The 16,029-nt window shown below is 44.8% G+C and overlaps 1 long non-coding RNA gene across 1 annotated transcript in view; it reads right to left on the bottom strand.

Moving 5' to 3' along the window:
* The window catches only part of LOC310833796, a 36,320-nt gene that overhangs the window by 12,866 nt on the left and 7,425 nt on the right, over positions 1 to 16,029 (bottom strand). The window contains exon 2 of the long non-coding RNA XR_014558935.1: positions 2,724 to 2,807. This is a non-coding gene — a long non-coding RNA (uncharacterized lncRNA). The remainder of the gene's footprint in view (positions 1 to 2,723; positions 2,808 to 16,029) is intronic.

Genomic DNA, 16,029 nt, shown 5'->3' with positions numbered 1-16,029 from the left:
GGACAAAAATATTAAAAGCTTATTAGAGTGTCTACAATACAAGGGCAACAATCACAGCAGACCACATCCTGTCTGCAGATGGCACATTTGTGGCAGGAGGAGCTGAAATGAATTTCCTCCTCAAAATTCTCTTTTGCTGCTTTTGATGTTGAGTGTTTTCCAGATGTTCTGTGAATGCTCACATATTTGCCAAATATGCTCCCACTGTCTGATATAGGTATTGGGCCACCCAAACATATTTGACTTCAGTATCCATTATCTGACAGTAGATATCTGATAACATTTGATAGTTGACATAAGCTGTTATTTCACAGTTGACCTTGCTGTTAGTCGATATGGTAAAAGCATGCTAGAGTAATTTACAATGCCTTTCTTGGGTGTTTCTCTGCTATTACTGACTTTCTCCCTGTTGAAATTCTGGTTCCCTAAGGAGTCAGACACGACTAAACAACAACAACAACAAAGGGCAGGCTTCCTCAAACTCGGCCCTCCAGATGTTTATGGCCTACAACTCCCATGATCCCTAGCTAGCAGAATCAGTGGACAAGGATGATGGGAGTTGTAGTCTCAACACATCTGGAGGGCCGAATTTGAGGAAGCCTGCCCTAGGGGATGTAGACTGCTATATTATGTTTGCCAGCATTAGCTGGTAAGCATTCATTGTATGTATATAAATATGTATGTGTTTGTTTAAATCAGTCTTGCCCAACATGGTGCTCTCCAGATGTTTTGAACTACAACTCCCACAACCCCAGCCCCCATGACCAAAATGATGACAGCTGAAGTCCAAATTATGTCAAAGGTACCAGTTGGGGAAAGGCTGGTTTAAAACCTTTTAGACCGCCCTTCATCAAAACTGGTTCCAGGGCAGTTACAAGGTCAGCGTCTCCCTCCAAAATGAATTGTTTTTAGATCAGCTGGCAAAGGAAGTTATATTTTAAATGCTGTAATTGGGGTCATCCATTCTGCTGTCTAAAATGGTTTCGAAATTGCCGCAATTTTGGAAAGTGCTTTGGTTTAAAATGTGCGCCATTTTAGCAACATTTTAGTAGCCTAATTATAATTACGAGGAGTGCTTGAAGGTGCTGGGTATGTTTAGCTTGGAAAAGAGGAGATATGATAGTCATCTTCAAATCTTTCAAGGGCTGTCACATGGAAGAGGGAGCAAGTTTGCTTTCTCCTGCTCTGGATGGTAGGACTCAAACCAATGGCTTCAAGTTACAAGAAAGGAGATTCTGACTAAACATACGAAAAAAGCCTTCTGACAGTAAGAGCTGTTCGAAAGTGGAACAGTCTCCCTCGGGAGATTCTCCTTCCTTGGAGACTTTTAAGCAGAGGTTGGATGGCCATCTGTCATGGATGCTTTAGCTGAGATTCCTGCATTGCAGGGGGTTGGGCCAGATGACCCCAGTGTCCCTTCCAACTCTGCAATTCTATATATCTATGATTCTAATTTATTTTGTGATTGCGGATTTATTTGTATGAATGGCATGCAAATACCCTAAACAGGGCTGCCTCCAGAAGTCTTCTAAAGGTTGTATAGTTACTTATTTCCTTGGTTTGGGGGTGGGGGTGTATAACTCTATACCCTCCAACCAGGGATGGTTTAGGTTTGAGGAGGCCCTAAACTACTGAAGGTAATGGATCCCTTTACAGTGGTACCTTGGGTTACAGAGACTTTGGGTTACAGACGCTTCAGGTTACAGACTCCGCTAACCCAGAAATAATACCATGGGTTAAGAACTTTGCCTCAGGATGAGAACAGAAATTGCACGGCGGCAGCAGGAGGCCCAATTAGCTAAAGTGGTACCTCAGGTTAAGAACAGTTTCAGGTTAAGAATGGACCTCCAGAACGAATTAAGTTCTTAACCCGAGGTACCACTGTATATGTCCAGCTGTCCTTTGTCAACAATGAATTGTCACTGTTTCTTGTGTCGAATATTTGCTATCTGGTAATTTATGGACCTAATAGGTCCATACACAACACAAAACACTGTTGCTGTATGTAGGTTTTATCTTGTTTGTTTTGTATCTTATATTTTGAAATGTACATCCAGTTTTTTTTTCCTTTTTTTGCGGCCCCCAAGAGAGTGGGTCCCTAAGCTATAGCTTGTTTAGCTTATGCGTAAATCCCGCACTGCCTCCAACATTTCTCTGATGAAACCAGGGACATCTTAAGGAAAAGCAGGACATTCCGGGATCAAATCAGAAACTGGGACGGCTTCTGTGAATCCAGGACCGTCCCTGGAAAATAGTGACACTTGGAGGGACTGCACTCCTCAACCTTGGCCTAAAAATAGTTGAGGGAAAGAGATTGTATTCTGTGACTACCCAGCAACCACCATATACCTAGGCCTGCAACTCCTGGCAAAATAGCGGATTGGGCCTGGACTGGGTGCTCCAGTTGTAGCAGTACTAAGATGGGAGAGGATGGAGGTTTCATACTGGGGTAGGGCCAGTTTGTGTCTGTGTGCGTACATTCTGCACTAACATTGCCCTGAGGTTCCAACAGGCTTATGAACACATGCTATGTATACTCTTCCTTAAGTAGTCTCGTCTTGAACGGAGGAATGCAAGAATAAAAATAGGAAGGCTTACTGCTTCCTGACCAGATGGTGACTAAAAGACAAATCGCCCATTTACTTAACCTACTCATCAATAAAACACAGTTCATTTTAAAGGTGGCTTTAGTTTAAAGCAACTGTACGTTTTATGGAACAAACCTGCACTCTCTCTGTGTGTGTAGCACCTCAGTGCTTAGAATAATGAACAAGATCATCATCCCCTCTCGCGAACATTTGCAGATTCTGCAAGAACAGATAAAAGCAGCCTTCGATTTTTATTTTTAAAGGAAGCCACACACCAAACAACCTGAATCTCTGTTTCCTTTTTCATTTCTGGGAGGGCATTCAGATAGTGTTGTGAATTATTAATTGCTATTAATGCACCATCAGTCCGTGTACAGAACATTTACAAGTAGGAGTTGCAATAAAAGGTTGCACTGCCGAGTGCTCCTGATCAAGGGGCTGAACAGAACTCCATTCTGTTTCCCCTTATCCCTGGTCACGCAGCACCCTTGCCCATTCAGCACACTCGGCTTTTGTGGCTCCATTGCTTTAGCATTTCCTCCCTTAAGTTTAGAATTCTTGCAAACCTTGAGTCTGCTAATATCACCCTCTTTTGCGTGGCCACATAAGGATCCACCCTTGGTCACTGAGTATATCTTCCAGTAGCACCTTAAAGGTAAAGGGACCCCTGACCATTAGGTCCAGTCGTGACTGACTCTGGGGTTGCGGCGCTTATCTCGCTTTATTGGCCGAGGGAGCCGGCGTACAGCTTCCAGGTCATGTGGCCAGCATGACTAAGCCGCTTCTGGCAAACCAGACCAGCGCATGGAAACGCCGTTTACCTTCCCGCCGGAGCGGTACCTATTTATCTACTTGCACTTTGACGTACTTTCTAACTGCTAGGTTGGCAGGAGCAGGGACCGAGCAATGGGAGCTCACCCTGTTGCGGGGATTCGAACCGCCGACCTTCTGATCGGCAAGTCCTAGGCTCTGCGGTTTAACCCACAGCGCCACCCGTGTCTGCTAATATCACCCTCTTTTGCGTGGCTACATAAGGACCCACCCTTGGTCACTGAGTATATCTTCCAGTAGCACCTTAGAGACCAACTAAGTTTGTTATTGGTATGAGCGTGCACACGAAAGCTCATACCAATAACAAACTTAGTTGGTCTCTAAGGTGTTACTGGAAGGATTTTTAAAAATATTTTGTTTCGGCTATGGCAGACCAACACGGCTACCTCCCTGCAACTAGAACTGAGTATACCGTTAGTCTATAGGACGGTGGCTTCAAACGCTTAAGCAAGGCTGCTTTCTTCATTACAACACAAAAGGAAGAATGCTCAAACAAATAGCTGTAGACTCACGAGTTCCAGGTATCAACTGGGATGTTCACATGTAGATGTTATTAACATCATGAATCTCTTTGCTAGCATATATTCTCAAGTGAAACTGTTTAAACAAATGGAGATGTTCCTTTGGGATTAAGTTAGAAGAGAGATCCTGGAATGTTTTGTAAGGGCATTTTGGTTTGAATGTTGCTCTCTGAGAATAGGAACAGGAGTGAGGGCTGCAGGCGGTTCTTGAATAACTATGCTATGCTAATGATGACTCTGGCACCTGTGTTCAGAATATGCATGCCTTTACCTCTGCAATACATCTCTGATTCGATCATCCCATGCCCCCCAAATTTTCAAGGCGTCTGTGTTTACACCAAGCGCTCATGTACTATGGGAAAATGTGCCTCTTCTAGGACTGCTGGTGCCTTGAATGCTGCCATTACGGAGTTATGCGGAACTTGGAAGGAAATGTGTGCCTCAGCTATGTAAACTGGAAAGGGAGAGGAGCTCAGGGAGTTCAGGGGCTCTTGGAGGCATGACAGGGTCGGTATTTGGATCCTGTCCTAGGCAAGATGTGCAGTGTTGTCTTCTCTAATGAACAGGGGTTACAGATCCCAACATCCCTGGTGACATAAGAACACTCTGGATGGCAGCATGCAGAGCATCTCCCTCTAGGAAAATGCTAACTAGGCTTTGGGCCCTGTCAGACCCCCTTTGCCTCTTTCCCAAAGCCCAGCACCTCACTTTCGTAGCTTTGGGAAGGCAGCATGAGTAGTAGTGTAGCACTGGGGCGGCGGTGGGGTGACCACAGGGGCAGTTGCCCTGGGCGCAAAATTGTTAGGAGCTCCAAATTTCAACACCCAGTGTTGCCTCAATACAGCTGTGTGATTCCATTGCTGGACTCTGTTGAAAATGGCTTGTCCATTTGGAACAACTCTTCTTATCTCTGTGGCTGCAGTCTTCTGGCTGGGTGATGTGGATGCCGTTATGCAGTTGAATACGCATGCGTACTCGGTCTGCTTCCCTCCCTCCCACCCCACCCTCTGTGTGGCCCCCGAGCACTGGCAACCCACGCTTTGACACTGAGTGTGAGGGCTGGGGGCAGGCTGAGGACCACCGAAAAAGGCCTCGAGAGCTACATGCAGCCCTCCGGCTGCATGTTGGACCACCCTGGTCTACAGTCAGGTGTAAGACATCTTTTTGTACTGAAATATTGAGCCAGGACCAATTTCAGCCGGGGGGGGGGGGGAGCTTGTGGCCCTCCTGCGAGTACAGTGGTACCTCAGTTTAAGAACAGTCCTGTTTACGAACAATTCGGTTTATGAACTCCGCAAAACTGGGAGTAGTGTCCCGGTTTGCAAACTTTACTTCGGTCTAAGAACAGAATCCAAACAGTGCAAGGGCACCGGCGGCGGGAGGCCTCATTAGGGAAAGCGCGCCTTAAGAATGGTTTTGGTTTAAGAACAGACTTACGGAACGGATTAAGTTCGTAAACCGAGGTACCACTGTATATGAAACTGGCAGTGATCCTGTGTAAAGCTGTGGACAGGTTAAGTATTAAGTAGCCACATTTGTATGTCACACAAAACCATGGGATCAAGATGGCTGACTTCGAACAAGCCATCATTGATGATAACCACAGTATGTCTGTTGGAACTAAGCATTGGACTGTGGTTAAGCAAACTGGAAACAAAAAGCTTATGGAAGAAGAGTAGAAGGGAGGGGGGAGCACACAAGTCTAAGGACTCCTTCAAGACCTGCTAAATCAGGGTCAGAAAACCAGTGGCCCTCCATCTATTGTTGGACTCCAATTCCCATTAGCATGGTCAGTAGTTAGGGATGCTGGAAGCTGAAGGGTTCTCGCCCCTGATTTAATTTTATTCTGCTATGAGAGCTGGACCATAAAGAAGGCTGATCGCCGAAGAATTGATGCTTTTGAATTATGGCGCTGGAGGAGACTCTTGAGAGTCCCATGGACTGCAAGAAGATCAAACCTATCCATTCTTAAGGAAATCAGCCCTGCGTGCTCACTGGAAGGACAGATCCTGAAGCTGAGGCTCCAATACTTTGGCCACTTCATGAGAAGAGAAGACTCCCTGGAAAAGACCCTGATGTTGGGAAAGATGGAGGGCACAAGGAGAAGGGGACAACAGAGGACGAGATGGTTGGACAGCGTTCTCGAAGCTACCAACGTGAGTCTGACCAAACGGCGGGAGGCAGTGGAAGACAGGAGTGCCTGGCGTGCTCTGGTCCATGGGGTCACGAGAAGTCGGACACAACTAAACGACTAAACAACAACAAATGTGGAGCATTGTACTGGGGAACCATTTCTTCCCTGGTCTTTGTGTGAGGACTCTCATGATCCACATGGATCTGAACAAGAATGGAGCATCATGGTTGCAGTGTTGCCCCAAGGCTGTGGCCTGCCTTTATTGTCATGTGGCAAGCATTTTCAGGGACAATGCAGTGTGGCCAAGTCACATTTTCATGTGAATTCTCCTAGGTTGGGTTCCTAGGAGCTCACCTAGCCCCTCCGTTCTTGAGCTTCCTCCTTGCTCTTGAGGGAGAGATTTTTCTTGATACCCTGGGGAGCTGTAGCCATTGTGAGAACTCACATATTGAAACCGTGAGGCTGCAAAAATCCCATCTACTTCAGTGAGATTTAAGTTGCCTAGCTGTGTGCCCAGGAATACAGCCTGAGCTCATAAGTGTATTATTTACTGCAATATGTGCTTTGCTGTATATTGCTTCTGCTCTATACTCCCCAAGCACCATCCCTTGTGTACATTCAGGTCACTAAAATTTATATAATGCCTATTCCACTGTGTTAAACTTTCATAGTTTGGAATGTGTCCAGTGTACCATTCTAGAGCCGCAGAGAGAACAACTTCAGCAATAAATCAAGTATCTACAGTGCAAGAAAGGGGTTAATTATGGGCCCCAGACTATAATAACTTATACCCTGAATTAATCCTATTTGTAATGAGGCTTATCTTTTTTATTTACCCAGGGCTATTAATTACCAAAGTATTTTCAACATTTATAAATTCATATTTCCAAGTTTACACTAACAAGAGATCCAAAAAAAGGAATAACCGTTAATGAGGCTTGCATTGTTATTTACCCAGCTATCAATTACACAAATGTTCTGTTTGCAAGTTCACAAACTCACGTGTCTTGCGCTAAATGAAAAGCAACAGATTTTGTTATGGGTGAAATTCTTCCTATGTGCCTATCTTACAAGAACTGTGGTTTTACCTTTTTCAAAATGTGAAATAAAAAGAGGTTAAGTTAACAGGATGATTCGTTTGGCAGTTTCCCCCTGTAACACAGTATTTTACTTTCAAACCTCCAGCTTTAATCCAATTTATTTTTTTAGTTTTTATTTAAGCCTGTCCAAGCTTTTGATATTCAGACCCATTTACATTTCTCCTTCCGCCTAATCAAAAGGTATTAAAAAGTGGAAACTCGGAATTGTGATTCAGATTTCATTTTAAACTGCTTATCTCTGGTTGCCTTCTGATTAAACACAATTTGGGGGAAATCAAAATGTCACATTATTTTTATGGCCAAGCTTTTGATCAACGCAGTCAACGGCTTCCAAGTTTACTGCAAAGAGGGCTCCCCTTAGTGGTATCTCAGTGAATTGCAAGGTCAAGGAGACGGAGTAGAACACAATTCAGGCCAGCTGCTGACTGTCTTTACTTAATACAGCCCTTTGCCAGAACATTTCCCCCAGATAAAATTAAAGGCACATGCTTATATGGATGTAATCTGGTGCCTGCTAAAAGCTGGCTGCTAATGTTTGCAGATGCTTTGGCTGTGTTTCCCTGTGCCCTTTGAAGTTAAAGGATGAGGCACATAAGAAATCCACACATACACACCTACATTCTGTTCTGATCATTAAAGTTCTCAACTAGAGGCAATATTCCAAGGGATGTTTTTACAGTGAGGGAACGATTCTACCTCCAAAATGGCTTGGGGAGGGGGGGGGACAGCGACTTTGATGTTTCGCACCTCCATCTTGGCCCACCCTGACTGCACTTTTCCCTTAAACACTGTAGGGTAGAGGGTGGTCTCTTTTGTTTCCAGCTTTCTAACCGTCGTGTAAAAGGTAGGAAGGGCATCATCTCTTCACGTGGATTTGCTGGTGCAATAAGCAGACTGGAACACAACTATCCTTTGAAATTGGCGTTTCTCTGAATTTTTGTGGTCATGTTTTCCAGCGGTGTTGTGTTTTGCAAAAACGTGTATACTAAAGTTTGCACAAACATGCACATATATGCGAATGTAACATACAAAAATGTGCAGTGGTATGCAAAATTGCTTTGTAAAAACATGTTTATGAGGTAAAACTGTATCGAAAGATGTGTCTCTTGGGAGAAATTTGCACCAAAATGCTAATGTATTTTCTTGAGGATTTTTTCCCCATGAGGGAACCTGACAGGAAACTGAAATCGACCAATTCATCTATCCCTATCAACTCTTGAATTTCTGTTTGTCGTGAAGTTAAATGTTCTCTCTGAAAAAATCTCACCCGGAGACTTTGGAGAGGCCCTGTCAGTGTAAGTACAGTGGTACCTCAGGTTACATACACCTCAGGTTACATAAGCTTCAGGTTACACACTCCACTAACCCAGAAATAGTGCTTCAGGTTAAGAACTTTGATTCAGGATGTGAACAGATATCGTGCTCCAGCGGCACGGCAGCAGCAGGAGGCCCCATTAGCTAAAGTGGTGCTTCAGGTTAAGAACAGTTTCAGGTTAAGTGCAGACCTCTGGAACGAATTAAGTACCGTACTTAACCCGAGGCACCACTGTAGATAGCAGAGCTGGATCAACCTTTGCCAATTTGGTGCATTTTGGAATACAATTCCCATCAGCCCCAGCTAGTTTAGCCATGATGGGAGTATAGTCCAAAGCAACACAAACATTGACAAATATAATAGCTTCTCCATGTGACACACACACACACACACACACACACACACACACACACAGTTATTTGGTAATTACTGTATGTCCTTGAGATTTAATAAAGTTTAATTTAAAAAAACCTCCTGTGGTACCAAGTTCTAGGGCTACATGAACAAACACATATTTAAATACACTCATTATAGGACCCATACTTCATGCCCTTTTAGAACTTTGTTTGGACTGCCTCTGGAAAAACTAAGAGATTGTGGAATCTCATATTGACAGGCCATTAGGAGAGGCTGGCTGATGAAATTTGGGTATGGCACACAACTCCTACCCCCAAAGCAAATGCATTTCTCTAGTAAGTTAACTGAATTTTTAAAAAGTTGTTTGTGAAATTTCTAACCCGCATTTTGTCGTTCCCAGGCCCAGGGCAAGCTACAATATCAAATGTAAGATAAAAACCACAGCTAAACAGAGCAGAAAATATACAGCATTAAAAATACCACTCATATTGAAACACTTCTTCATGCTATGCTGGTTCCATCCTGGGCATCAACCAGTTATCAACATCCCATTTTAAGCTGGTTCCCAAACGGAAAGTAAGGTATGTGCCAATCATATTTCAGAGGGGAGGGCATTTCGTAAGTGAGGAGCCATCACAGAGAAGGTTCTTTCATGCATCACTGTAAAATGCACTATTCCTGGTAGAGGTGCTATGTTGGAAAGGGTCTCTTGAAAGATCTTAACACAGGGAGAGGCATTCCTTCAAGTATGGTAGGTGGCCCAGGAAGCCCAAATTGCTTTACGATGGGCTCCAGATCTCTTTCCCCCTTTTAAACTTAATTTTTTACCCATTGTTTAGGGCACTGCAGTGAGGGCACTACAAGTACAGCACTAGTAAAACTCCAGCCAATCACCATGTTCATTTCACAGAGGCTATATATATATATAAATCAGCCCATGCAAATTTAATGCAAATTTATGCTGCACCCAAAGCATTTAGCAGTGTCCCTGCAACGCTGCTACATGGAGACTGCTCTGCTGTGTTCTTTCTCTCCCCCTCCCTTTCCTTTTTGGCTGGGCAATATGTGCTTAACTTCAGATCAGTTTTTGTATTAGTAATAAATTAGGATTACCCTGTGTAGCTGATGCTTCCTGACTCTCTGCTATCTTTCCTGCGAGTTTGCAGTTGTCAAAATGAATAATACACAGCATCAATTTAAAACCTCCTTTTCTCTGTGCTCAGCTGCAATAGTTTCACTCTGTCTCAATTCTGTTGGTTGCTATTAAATCCAAGACTGTTTTAAATTCCTTGAAGACTCTCATGGAAGCATCAATTATACATTGTACGTATTTATTAAAATTCTGCTTCAGACAAAAGGATGCTCGGTCCTCTGGAGAAAGTTTTTACTCCCTTTTCTAAAATTCAGAAGTTAAGGAAACAAAGAGTTTGCCATTCAAGAAAGTAGATGAGCCAAAGACCCAAATGTTAAAGCTGATTGTTAGGAGAGTAAGGAATATATATGTTCCTTTTCAATGGAGTGTGGACTGCAGCCAAGAACCACACACAGCTCGCAGTTTGTTCATCATATAGTCCTCGCATTTAATGAGTCTCTGGTCGCAGCCATTAAAAAGGTTTTGCTCTTCAGTGTGATTAGCTTGGGCTTTGGAAAAGAAATGATGAACTGTTCTCCCTCACCTTTTCTGGTGCTGTTCATTAAAACCTTGGAGAGAAATCCGACCTTGGATTTACAAGAGAACTTCAAAATGGGTATTTCTGATTAGTCGTTAATTTACAGAGGGGTTTAAATGAAGGGAAGCCATCCAAGATGCACGTGGCCTTGGAGGTTGTGAAAACTGGGACACCTCCAATTGAAGAAGACCTGTCGGAAATAAAGAGTTCCTTTCCTTGTAGTCAACGCTTCTCTGGCTTTGCCTCACTGGTCAGAACTATCTTAGAGCAGCTCTTTGTACCCCAGAACATCAGATAAAAGGTAGATCCATTCCAGGGTTACTTAGCATTTTCTTAGTAATGAATAATAATAATAATTTATTATTTATACCCCGCCCATCTGGCTGGGCTTCCCCAGCCACTCTGGGCGGCTTCCAAAAAAATATTAAAATACTGTAATACATCAAACATTAAAAGCTTCCCTAAACAGGGCTGCCTTCAGATGTTTTCTAAAAGTCTGGTAGTTGTTCTCTTTGACATCTGGTGAGAGGGCGTTCCACAGGGCGGGTGCCACTACCGAGAAGGCCCTCTGCCTAGTTCCCTGTAGCTCACTTCTCGTAGTGAGGGAACTGCCAGAAGGCCCTCAGAGCTGGACCTCAGTGTCCGGGTAGAACGATGGGGGTGGAGACGCTCCTTCAGATATACTGGACCGAGGCTGTTTAGGGCTTTAAAGGTCAGCACCAACGCTTTGAATTGTGCTCGGAAACATACGTTTCGGAAACGTTTCCACTGTTCCACATCCCTTGAAGGAGTGTGGGCTGGCTAGATGTGAGAAAGATATTTGTACAGTGACCAGCTCCTGCTTGGCACAATGTAAAATCAAACAATACTAGCAGGTTTCAATAAATCAAATGAGCTCAATGGTTTTTTGTTGTTGTTTTTTTTAGAAAGGAGCTTGACAGATGAGAAGGTTTCTTAGAGTATCTTTCATGGCTAGAAGATGGGTTCAAATCTCAACTCAGCTAGGAAGCTGGCTGGTTTTGAGCAGGACATAACCTTTTAGCCAAATATACCTCAAAGGGCTGTTGTGTCAGTAAATGAACACTAAGTGTACTGCTGTGAACTTCCTGGAGGGAAAGCAATATATAAAAGTAGAAGGCAGTTGCATATTCAAATATGTGTGTATATGTGGAGATGTGTAAATAAATGTGGGCAGGTACCTAGATGTAGATATAAATATGTGCCACAAAGAGTTAGAACATAGTCACCAGTATGGGACAGGATAGAAATTAAAATAAGTATGAAATCATTTATGATTATAGTGGAAAAATGCAAATAGCCATATCCATTTTGATTATTAAGGCAGAGGTTGAAAAATGTGATTAAAAATACATATTCTCTGATGAATCTTAAATAATATTTGTATATTGCTCTGTTCTGTCTGTTACACTAGATGTTATATTCTTGATACGTATCAAGCAGTAAGAATATATATATATATATGTGTGTGTGTGTGTGTGTGTGTGAAAAATAAACATGGAACGCAAACCTCTTTGTGAATGGAGAGCTGGATGAGCTAGAGGCAAGAGTGCAATACCACCCAGATATCTGTAGCAGCTGTCTATGCTTTCTTGTGTTGATATGGGTGGGTGGGAAGTGCAGAACTGCTGAAACAGGCTGACCGAATAATGTTTAGAATTCTAATACACGAGATCTTTAAAAATCCCCTTTTTTGTTTGTTTGCTTCACTGTTCATTTAATATTTGGCTCGCAAAACATCCATTTTCCCATAGGATTTGCATCTGACTTTTATCGCTACTGGCAAAGAACACAGAGTCGGTCTGCGTTCCTCAGCTGCTTCTGGAAATTCCCCAAAGGTGAATCCAAATGTGCAAAGGAGCAGTGGAACTCCCACAGCCCAACAACATTCTCTCCCATGTATGGCTTGGCTTGCTTGGCCTGGCAGACTGCCCTGCAGTGCATCCTGCATTTTAACCATTAGCTCTACAAAGGCCCTGATTCTTTTCAGACATTCGTAGTAATCAGGGAGCCTTCTTGACTTGCACATGCATGCAGCTGCTGGGTGACCTTGGGCTAGTCACACTTCTTAGAAGCCTCTCAGCCCCACTCACCTCACAGAGTGTTTGTTGTGCGGGAGGAACGGAAAGGAGAATGTTAGCCGCTTTGAGACTCCTTAGGGTAGTGATAAAACGGGATATCAAATTATTCTCCTCCTCCTCCTTCTCCTTCTTCTTCTTCTTCTTCTTCTTCTTGACACTGGGTGCTTCTCGACTGCCACTGTTTTCAGGGTGGCATTCAGTACATATTGGCAAATTCAGATTGTGTAAATTAAAGTGGATCTAGCACCCTTGCACAAGAAACATGCTTCCACCCCACCCCTGCAAAATTGGACAATTTTGCTGTAAGGAAAGTGATGGGGAAATGAGCTGGAAAGCTTGGGATAGCAGACGCTTGATGTAGCATCATTTAACTGCCCCACAAACCATGGGTAAACAAATCAGTATGAATACCGAACAAACAGGTTGTCGGAAGCAGGCTAGTTCTATACAAAACACCAGCTTCTTAGATAGTATGAGCGCAGTTTAATCATTTTGGGGTGTGCTTCACGCCCCTGCTTGGTGGGGGAAATGTACAAATGTCTCCTTTCAAGATACTTCCAGTGTGCCTTAGATTATACAACGTGGCATGGTGACAAACACCTGACATCGGGACTTTGATACTACCCAGATCAAGGCCGCTATAGGACCCTTATAGGACCCACTGATTCCTTTCAGAGGAATGCCTTGCAGCTCTTAGTGCGGAGTCAGAGTTGGCCACTGGACTCTGTTTGGCTTGGAAGATGAACGGAGGTTGTGGGAGACTTCAGGAAGAGGAAGGGGTGGACTTCCCTTCTAATGTCTCTTTGTCAGTATAGGCAGCCTAGCTAGGAAAACAAGAGGAAGACAAGCATGGCTTTCCTTTTGAGAAATGGTAACCCAGTGCCATCTGGAGATGGTTTCTGTGCTGGGAGAGGCCACCAGGAGACAGGTGCCTTTCGTCTCCTCTGTCCAGATGCTGCACCCCACCCTCAAGCATCACCAGGGGAGAACCCTTTAGAAAGCCCCAAAGGGGGACTGCAGGAGGAAAGTCAAGAATCTCTAGCAGTTCCTGAAGCAGAGGGAGGGAACCCTCACCCCGTAGAAGACCACTTTCCCTTAGGAGGTGTTTGGAGGGCTGCATTTCAAAAATTGGTGTGTGTGCACAAAACTTAAAGGGGAGCTCAATCCTCCCCCTTTCTATTCTGCATGCTGAAAAACGTACACATCTGGGAGAGCTGAACATGGAGACAGAGGGTCTTCTCCACGAGGAACTGATTTAGCAGGAGCTGTCTCCACTGCTGGGCTGTTTTCCTCTGATAGTCAGAAGGAAACAACCAGCGGGAGAAGCAGCCCAGCAGTTAGGAACATAGCTGTCAACTTACAGATTTGAAAATAAGGGACCAGCAGCCTCGAAAATAAGGGATCAGCAGCCAAAATAAGGGATTTTGCTATTGTAAAGAGTTACATACATTGGTAGGATTGACAGATACTGTCAATCCGGCATAAGGTGGTTGCGCTGCCGCCACGGCTGCTGAAGCGCCGCCCTTCTGCGTCCCTCCCCATCCCCTCCTCTTCCTCCTCCCTCAGGCCGCCTCCTCGGCTGCCACCACCGCCTCTGGGCTCATGGGCGGTGTGGGCGAGAGTCTCTCTCCCTCCCCCCTCTCTCTCAGGTGGGGAAGGGCCGATGGAACTCCTCGTGCCAGGACGACGGCGCCAGCGCATGCTCTCCCTCGCGGCGGAGGACCCTGAGCTGCTGCTTCCCTCCTGAGCCGGGTGAGCATGAAACCCAGGGAATTTAAGGGACATCATCAATAAGGGACAGCAGCGGGACACGGCGCTGGGATAAGGGAGTTTCCTGCCAAATAAGGGACGGTTAACAGCTATGGTTAGGAAAGTGGGGCCTGGGGACATGCCTTCATGCTGGGTGTGGAGGATCTACAGGCTCCCGCTAGCCGACCTTTGCTTTCAAGGCTCCTCACCAGTGTCTCAGAGTGAGGGGACTCTGTCCACCTTGTATTGGACAGGGTTCTCTTCTCCTAAATTGTTTGTTGCCCCTTGGGTTATATAGCGCCTGCCTTCGCTCATGTCAGCATCAGGCCCTGCTGTGACTAAAGAGGGAGGCCCAGGCTAGCACCCATTGGATTGCGGTCACTGTGTGCTACTCCAGACAGCATCCCCCCCATCCCATAGTAAGGGGAAGCAAGGTGCAGCTTGCCAAATCTTGTGCAGCCACAATGGGAAGAGTCGCATGTACCAGCTGCAACACATTTCAGATCACCAGGTCAGTTAGCATATTATATATATCTATAGATGATTGAACTATAGTGACGTTTCTGTTAGATGAAGCTTATGGTATCTATCTCTTCTCCCTCTCCTGCTGCCACCACCTTTAATCTGAATACTTCTAAGGACATCTTTGATTTTAGAAGCCTAACCACCAACTTTTCCATTAAATGAACCCAACTAAATTCCAGACTGCGATCATTAATCCTTCCTGATTAAAGCTAAGTAAGGAGTCAAATTGTTCCCAGATGTGAACTAATTTCTACTTTTTTTTTTTAGTTCGGAAAAGGATCCAGGTCTACCACCCCAATACACTGATACTTAATGGTATTTTATTAGAGGAGAGATAAGGACCAGAGAATAACTTCCAACCACACCAGATGTGCCTCATTGATATATAAATACGACAGTCGATCATTGTTAGGGTTGCCATATTTTGAAGAGCAAAAAAGAGCGCAGACACACAGGTGTAGCCAAGGGGTGGGGGCAGGGGCAACTGCCCCCCCCAAACCAATAAGAGTAAATACAAATCAATACAAATCTGAGGTTCTGCCCTCCCTAACAAAAGCCTGTCCCCCCAAGAAAAATCCTGGCTACACCCATGCACACACATGTATTTAAAATAGAAATTTTAAAAAGGGGGGTGAACAAAAATAAAAAACAAAGGAAGAGAAAATGGGGGGAAATGAGGGAGGGATGGAGGGGGATGGAGGAGAGTCTTCCCGGCCAGACCTGCCCTTTGCGTGGAGGCTGCAGCCACATGAAGGTTTCTCCTCCCATTGTTCCTTGCTTTCTTCCCAGTGCCTGCGGGAATCATAGAGAGTAGTGCATGGATCTCTTAGGAGGACAGAAGCAGGGGAAATGTCACCCTCCAGCAATGACCTTGTTACTCCCAAGGGTAGGGACACGGGTGGCGCTGTGGTCTAAACCACTGAGCCTCTTGGGCTTGCCGATCGGAAGGTGGGCGGTATGAATCCCCGCAACAGGGTGAGCTCCCGTTGCTCTGTCCCAGCTTCTGCCAACCTATCAGTTTGAAAGCATACCGGCACGAGTAGATAAATAGGTACCACTGCGGCAGGAAGGTAAACAGCGTTTCCAAGTGCTCTGGTTTCCATCACGGGGTTCCGTTGCACCAGAAGCAGTTTAGTCCTG

The sequence above is a fragment of the Podarcis gaigeae genome, assembly GCF_964106915.1.
Source record: "Podarcis gaigeae genome assembly, chromosome: 1".
Lineage (NCBI taxonomy): Eukaryota > Metazoa > Chordata > Lepidosauria > Squamata > Lacertidae > Podarcis > Podarcis gaigeae.
This window is presented reverse-complemented; position numbering and strand designations above follow the sequence as displayed.